Below are 7,824 nucleotides of genomic sequence, written 5' to 3' on the forward strand. Positions count from 1 at the left end.
GCTGGCCAGGCTGCCTCCCTGCACCCCAGCCTCTCTCTTCTTTTGTATTTTGCAACAAAGGAGCAGAGCCAGCAGGAGTGAGACACTCAGGGAAACACAAAGGCGAGCATGCTTCCCTTTGTCACGCTCAGCCTGTTGTTTCAGCAGCAGCCCTCCCTGCCAGACACACACGGGCCGGCGCTCCGTTAACAAACTGCTGAAAATAATTAAAAAAAAAAGCTCCGGAGCATCTAGAAATGTAAGGGTCCGGCCTGTTTTGTGGGAGGTTATTGACTATTTCGTGTCCTCACACTCAGCTGAATTGAACGTATTGCAACTTTTATGTCTAACTTTGGTAAAAATCTTTAAAAATCCTAAAATACTAAATTTAAAAGCACTTTCTTAGGGAAGAAAACAGGTGCTAGGTTTACGTTCCGCATTCAAAACCAGCATGCAAATTTAAAAAAAATCTTAGAAAGACACACTCAAGTAGCCTGATTTTAATCGAGTAAATATAAATAAAACGGTTGTTAAAGTGTGTTTCACTTGGTTTCAAGCATTTCTTTGGCTTTCAGAGCTATTTGTGCTCCAGTAGTTAGGGCAGTCTGTAATATTGTGCAGTTTTGTAAGTTTTCTATGGGATGAACTTAAAACTTAAGTCTTTATTTTTTCATGAAAAATCCATTGCTGGATATGTTATAAGTTTAAAGGTGCTGTAGGCAGGATTCGGCATCTCCGCCATCTTGCTTAGGGTTACCTAAGTAAGATGGCGATTTGAAACCCAGCACAGCCAATCCTGTCCTGTTTTCTCTGACATCACGCCCTCACGCAAATTAAGCCCCTCCCACAAGAACGTGCGACGAACGCCCCTCGACCAATCACGGATAGAGCCTCAGGGGCTCTTCTGATTGGTCAAAGATACCTGGAGCTGTGGAGATTCCTTTTCAGCTCAGAACAGAGACAGATGGAAACGCTGCGCCCTCGCGGTAGAGCAGTTATGCTACACTCCTAAAGGATTATCAATGGATACTCTAACATTTAATCCAAAGAAAACACAGAAAAATTAGCATTGACTAGCAAAATCCTGCCTACAGCACCTTTAATTGAGGCAAATTGAAATGATGAATTAAGCTTTAAAGGGGCTGTATCATGCAAAATTCACTTTTTGTATGTTTTAACCTTGTTACATAGTTATGTACTCACCGAAAACACCCCCAAAGTGTTTTTTTCCTTCGTGCCTGCGTGTTTAAGCTTTCCTCCTTGTTGTGCTGCTCAGAGAGGCAGGCCCTCCCGCACCCGTGAAAGCACTCTGTTTTCCCACGTTCACGTCACACGGTGAAGATGGCTCCCCTGAGCCCCCCTCCCTCCCGCAGGCCCTCGGCAATCAGCGTTGCTGCTTTTTGTAACTCCGATTTCGAGGATAAACTTTAACCATCGTCTGAAAGCAACAGTCAAGCAAGAGCAAGAGTCTGAAGGGTCTGAAGGGTCTGAAGGGTCTGAAGGGTCTGCGCTTGGTGAGTTTCTAACAGGAAAAGACGTTTTTGCATGTGGAGAAGCTACAGCTAAAGAGCTAAAGCTAGCCAGCGTATTTGTTTTGAAGCGCTGATTGGGTGAAGTTTGCTGTCAGTCAAAGTCTACAGGGGGAGAGGCGGGATTTTCAGTGAAACAGAGCGTTTTCTCTTCGGGGTTTCAGAATTAGCCCCAGAAAATCTTTTATTTCACACAAAATGACTTTTCCTTAGCGCCAAAATAAACTATTAGCATGTTAATGCCATTTCTAGGGTTTGGACTAGCTAAAAAAGCATGATACAGCCCCTTTAAAGGTGCCTTAAGGAGTTTGCACGTTTTATGCGAAACAGCACCCCCTGCAGGCCTTGGGCGTAACGCAGCTTAGTGAAAAACTCGTGCCTGTGGCTCGCGTGCACGGAAGAGGGGGACTCCGTCTTCGCTCGTTTAGAAGTGCTCAAGTAAGATTTAAGTTTCTTCTCCCTGGTGGAGTCTGTGTGGAGCTGTGGCAGTGCTAGAAGACAGTCTGTTCTTACTTTCTGGAAGATCCTGCTCAGTTGTTGCTCACTAAGCATCTGGCGGAGTAATGGCGGACATAATGAAACCTAACCAGCCGGAGTGCGCATTACGTCATTCCTTTCAAATTCTCCCCAAAAAAACTCTGGAGCCGGACCGGCACTGTGACTTTCAAGTGACAATTTAGTGCTGTTAGAGGTACTTGTAATGAATATGTCAGGGCACATTGTACACATCATTAAAAATGTGTAACATATTTATGGTGGAAAATAAGTATTTTTAAGGTTGTGCCAAGGTGTGCCAAGAGTTGCAGTCTGGAATAAGAGGGGGTACCCAAAAGTTCCCGGAATGTGACTGTCACTTTTTATTTCTGACATTTCAAAATAAAACACCACCGTCGCCTTCAAAATAATCTCCATCCGCATTAATGCAGCGCTCCAGCCGTGTCTCCCACTTCACCAATGTGTCGTCAGACCCGTGCGTAATTGTGCCATTCCGGGCCGGCTGCGTTTTTTCTGTCACCTCCTCCACATCTGCAAACCGCTGTCCCTTCAGTTCCTTCTTCAACCTGGGGAACAAGAAAAAGTCCCTGGAGGCTTCATCTGGCGAATCAGGCGGATGGGAGAGGAGATTCATCTCATTCTTTGCCAGAAGCTGCGTGAGGCGCAGCGCCGTGTCCGCTGGCGCTCTGTGGTGGTGGATCAACCGGCTCCACTCCGCCACGACGCTCTGCTTCCTCCTCACATCCTCACGGAGCGTCTGAGGACTTCCTGTAGTAGTCCTGGTTTACAGTCTGACCTGGAGGGACAGACTCGCTGTGGACGAGACCCTGGACAGCCAAGAAGCAGCTCAGCATTGTTTTCACTGCTGAGCGGACCTGACGCGCCGACATCTGGCCCTTTTTAAACCACCCGAACCACTTATGGACCTGATTCTTCCCCAGAGCATCATCCTTGTAGGCTTGCTGCAACAAGCTGAGTGTTTCTGCTGCTGGTTTTTCCCAGCAAAAAGCAGAATTTAATGTTTGCGCGCTGCTCTGGCTTCCCAGTCAATGTTGCCATTTTGGAAAAAGCGCAGACAGCCGCTGCACTCTGTTACTATAAATAGCGCCTGACAGGCGTCAGTGTCACTCTGGGAGCTCAGCTTTTTCACAGATGTGCACGAGGCTTACCTGCAGCACATCTGACAGCCAGAAGTCCAAACTCATTATTATTAGTATTTTATGACCAAATTCCGGAAACTTTTGGGTACGCCCTCGTATAAAACCTCCAAGCAGCCTGAGAAGAGCCTGTGCAGTGTTCTGGACCTTGTAATTAGAAAATTATAATTATTACAACTCATGCAAAATGACTACTTATTACTTTAGTCACTGCTCTGATTTATGTCAAACTGTTATCGGACGTGCAGTCTGACCCAAACATCACTTTATTTTCTCTTTAACTAACCGGAATCCTGCTGCTCATCTGCCACCCAGAAACCAGGGATTTATAAATAAGAGTTACAGATTACATGTAATTCCCACTGACAGGCACAAGCATTCAAAAGCTTAATGGATTTCTATATTAAAACTACTGGATTTGAATATATTCTTTTTAAAGTTAATTTTCTGTCACATTTGTCAGTTTTTTCATGGTGTTGAATTTTCTGTCACACAGTGTGTGTGTGTGTGTGTGTGTGTGTGTGTGTGTGTGTGTGTGTGTGTGGGATCACACGGTTTTCACAGCAGGATGGAAAACAGGAGCTCCGTCTCACATTAATAATCCAGGTCTAATCTGACCATCTCCCCTCCTCGATATCCGGTCTAATCCCCGCAGCCCGGCTCCTCCGGGTTCAACAGCACTACGGCAGAGTCTACAGACAGACCCCTCCTTCCCCCAGACTGGCAGCCATTAATGTCTGGATGAGTGTAAATCCTGTATATGGCTGATAATCTGCCGCTGCGACACGCCGGCTCGGGGATCTTTACTGAAAGAAATCAAACATCACGTCTTTTTTCTGGTCTTTCTTTTTTCAGTCTGATTTTATTTCAGATTTTTTTAAAATCTATATTCGTTCTGCATTTTTTTAATAATGCACCAGGCGTAACTGGTTTGCTGGGGCCTGATTGTTCTTAGTATTACATTTTATCATCAATAAAATGTGGATTGCAGATCTTCTCGTCATGAACTCCAATTTTATAATGTCCTAAAATTCTAATTCTTTATTTGAGGACCTACAAAGCACAGCTTCTGGGCAGGATTCAGTAGATAAATTTATGTGACTCATGGCATGAATTCCTGTGAGACTGGGCTGAGATATAAGATGAAAATGTGATTAATTAGATGAATTAGATTAATTAATTAAAGCCGCAAGCGGCATTGGTCGGACCGAGCCTCCCTGCTGGCCCGCGACTGAGATGTCCACCCACTAACATGCAAGTTGTTAGCATCTCCCATCCACTAACATGTAGCTGTTAGCGTCTGTCATCCATTAACATGGAGCTGTTAGCATCTCCCATCCACTAACATGTAGCTGTTAGCATCTCCCATCCACTAACATGTAGCTGTTAGCATCTCCCATCCATTAACATGGAGTTGTTAGCATCTCCCATCCACTAACATGGAGCTGTTAGCATCTCCCATCCACTAACATAGAGTTGCTAGCATCTCCCATCCACTAACATGTAGCTGTTAGCATCTCCCATCCACTAACATGGAATTGTTAGCATCTGTCATCCACTAACATGGAGTTGTTAGCATCTGTCACCAACTAACATACAGTTGTTAGCATCTCCCATCCACTAACATGGAGTTGTTAGCATGTCCCATCCACTAACATGGAGCTGTTAGCTTCTTCCATCTGCTTTTGACAGTCACAGTGTTGGTTTGATCTCCCTACGACATTCCTGCGGGCCGTAGCGACTGTTTTAGACGTTTTTTGGGATATAGGTGGCGCTAGAGAGCCGATGGTTTTCATTTTTGTATTTTATAAAATTTTTCCCTGGTCATGATGTGCGTGCCAAATTTGGTGAGTTTTCGTGCATGTTTAGGCGGTCAAATTCGCATTTATTTGGGCGTTAGTATAATAATAGAGAACGACGACGACAATAAACGAACGAAGAACAATAGAGACCTTGCCCTCCAGGCTCGGTCCCTAATTACAGATCCTGTGATTAACTAGATTAATTTTTGCGATCACATGACAGCATTAGTTTTGATAGTTTTCACACCGTTTCCACTGTAACTGGGACTCGAACTCAAGCCCCATCAAGGTAAACAAAAGCAAAACATGTTTGTGTTGCCTAGCAACGGCAGCCAGGCGGTTTGTTGCCGCTCCTGAAAGGCTCCACCGTGAGTTTTCCTCCAGGAATCGGAGGCGTGCTGAACTCAGCCCGCTGTCGATCCAGACCGCCGAGAGATTCACCCTCAGCTTTCACCACGTCACCCGCCTCCGAGATGAGCTGGCAGAACGACACGGCAGCAGCGCAGAGAGCAGTGGCTTCTGGGAAGAGGAGCCCCGCCGCCTCCTCCTGGTCCTGCGGCAGGCTCCACGACCTGGACGCCACGCGTCACGAACTCGACCGCGCCAAGAAGCACATCGAGCTGATGGAGGAGGAGAAGAAGAGCAACCAGGAGCTCTACGAGAAGCTGAGGGAGAGGCAGGCCAGCGGCAGCGAGGAGCGCTCCGTCATGGAGGCAAAGATCCGGACAGCGTCCCAGGAGGCGGCGAGGAGGAAGGAGCGGCTGCTGCAGAAGAGGAAGGAGCTGGAGACGATCCGGAAAGAGAACGCCGAGCTGACGGAGAGGAAGCGGCAGGCGCTGCACCGCGTCCAGGAGCACTCCTCAGACCGAGACCTGATGGGCCGAGTCGCCGACGAGCTGAACCTGCAGGACGCCGACGGACTGACCGACTACCTGAGAGGCCTGACCCTCTCCGGGGCGAGCCTCCACCGCAGGGCCGCCGAGCTGGACGGCACGGTGGACCAGCAGGAGGCCGAGCGGGAGCGGCAGAAATGTCGGCTCAAGACGGAAATCATTCAGAAACAGAGCCAGCTGTCCAAGATGCAGAAGGAGAACGCCCAGGCGTGGGAGGAAGTGCGGCAGTGGGAGGACAGGCTGCAGGACATCCGGGACACCGAGTCCGAGAAGACGCTGAGGCTGGGACAGATCCGGGTCTCCACACACAACATGTACGAGACGGTGGCCGGGACGATGAGAGGCGAGCCGCGGCTGGACGTGGACAACACCGAGAGCCAGCTGGACGTGCTCGGGTTCTACGCCCTGCACGGGAGCCGCGTGGCCAATCAGATGACGGAGCAACACGAAGCCAGGGACCGGGCCGGACCGCAGCTCTGAGGCCCATTCGCTGAATCATCCCCCAAAACTTAGAAGCACTTCAGAAACACGGCGAATTCCCGCCTGACTTCAAAACAGAAGTCAGGCGGGAATTCACCGGGTTCAGACAGGAACTGAACGATGTACGTATCAGATCACACTGCAACCCACCTGAAAACAACAGTTAGAGGAAAAAGACACCATGGAGGCTGGTAGATGTTAGGAAATATTATTTCAGGTCAAAGGTTAAAACACACACATAGTTAGTTTCGGTGGATGTAGACCTGTAGACGTCTCGCTTAGAGGAGAAAAAGAAATGACGGTTGCTTTGAGTTCAGTTCCTGTTTGGATGTTAAAAAAAAAAAAAAAAAAAAAAAAAAAACCTTGATTAAAAAAACCCCCAAACCTTGAAAAGACAATGGAGACAGAAGGATAGGTACAAGCGAGAAAAAGGAACAATTATCGACAAAAAAGAAAATTAACTGCAGAAGTTTAAAAAAAACAGAGCATTTTAAAATGGAAAAAAAAAAATCAATAAAATTCTAAAACACAAAATCATTCTTCTTTTTGGCTTTCCTCACTTATTCATTCATGTACAGCTTGACTTTTTATAAAAGGATAAAAAAAATCAGTTTCATTTTATATATACAGTAAATGCAAACATATAAAAACAATACAGTTTTGAGGCACTTTGACACAGAGAAACCGTTATTACTCTGTCCAGTGTGGATTGTTCAGTTTTCAGTAGAGTTTTACACCATGGAGTCACAGGAGAGCCATAATGAAATAGAAATCTGCTTTATTAAAAAAGGAAATACATGTGTAACTATGAACAGGAATGAATAAAAGAATAAACAACTGAAAAAAATATTTTAAAAAAGGAAATAAATGTGTACTTTCTAAGGGGAATACAAAAAAGAATAAATAAAAAGATACAAATGAAAATATAAAGAAAGTTTAAAAATAAGAAAAAAGTGTATATATATAGAGAGAGAGATGACGAAATAAAATAATGTAAATAAATAACATAAATAACACACACACACACACACACACACACACACACAGGCTCAGATAATCCCTGGTGCCATCTGGACTGTAGTTCCAGGTCCATCACAGCCTGTTTCTTGTTTCACCGCTAGAGGGCGCTGAGAGCATTTAAAACACACAGGCGGTCCAGTTCTAGAAAACTTTATTGCAGGACTTGATGAGTAGAAAAAAGCCAGAAAACCATGCAGAATATTTCATTTCGTTTCACTGAGATATGAATAGAAGATCTATAATGTTCACATGTGTTTGAATAAAAATCACATGCACATGATTTTTAATTTAAAGTTAAACTTATTCAATTCTCTTTTAAGTGACTAAAGACTCACACACAGATCTGAAAGTAGAGCAAAATATGGAGGAAAAGTGATTCAAAGAGCAACATTCTCATGAATAAACGGGCCATAAGTCAGACAGAAAACCTGAAAAGATGCAGGAAAAGTGGATTAAAAAAGATGATAAA

This window comes from Salarias fasciatus, chromosome 3, assembly GCF_902148845.1.
Source record: "Salarias fasciatus chromosome 3, fSalaFa1.1, whole genome shotgun sequence".
Taxonomy (NCBI): Eukaryota; Metazoa; Chordata; class Actinopteri; order Blenniiformes; family Blenniidae; genus Salarias; species Salarias fasciatus.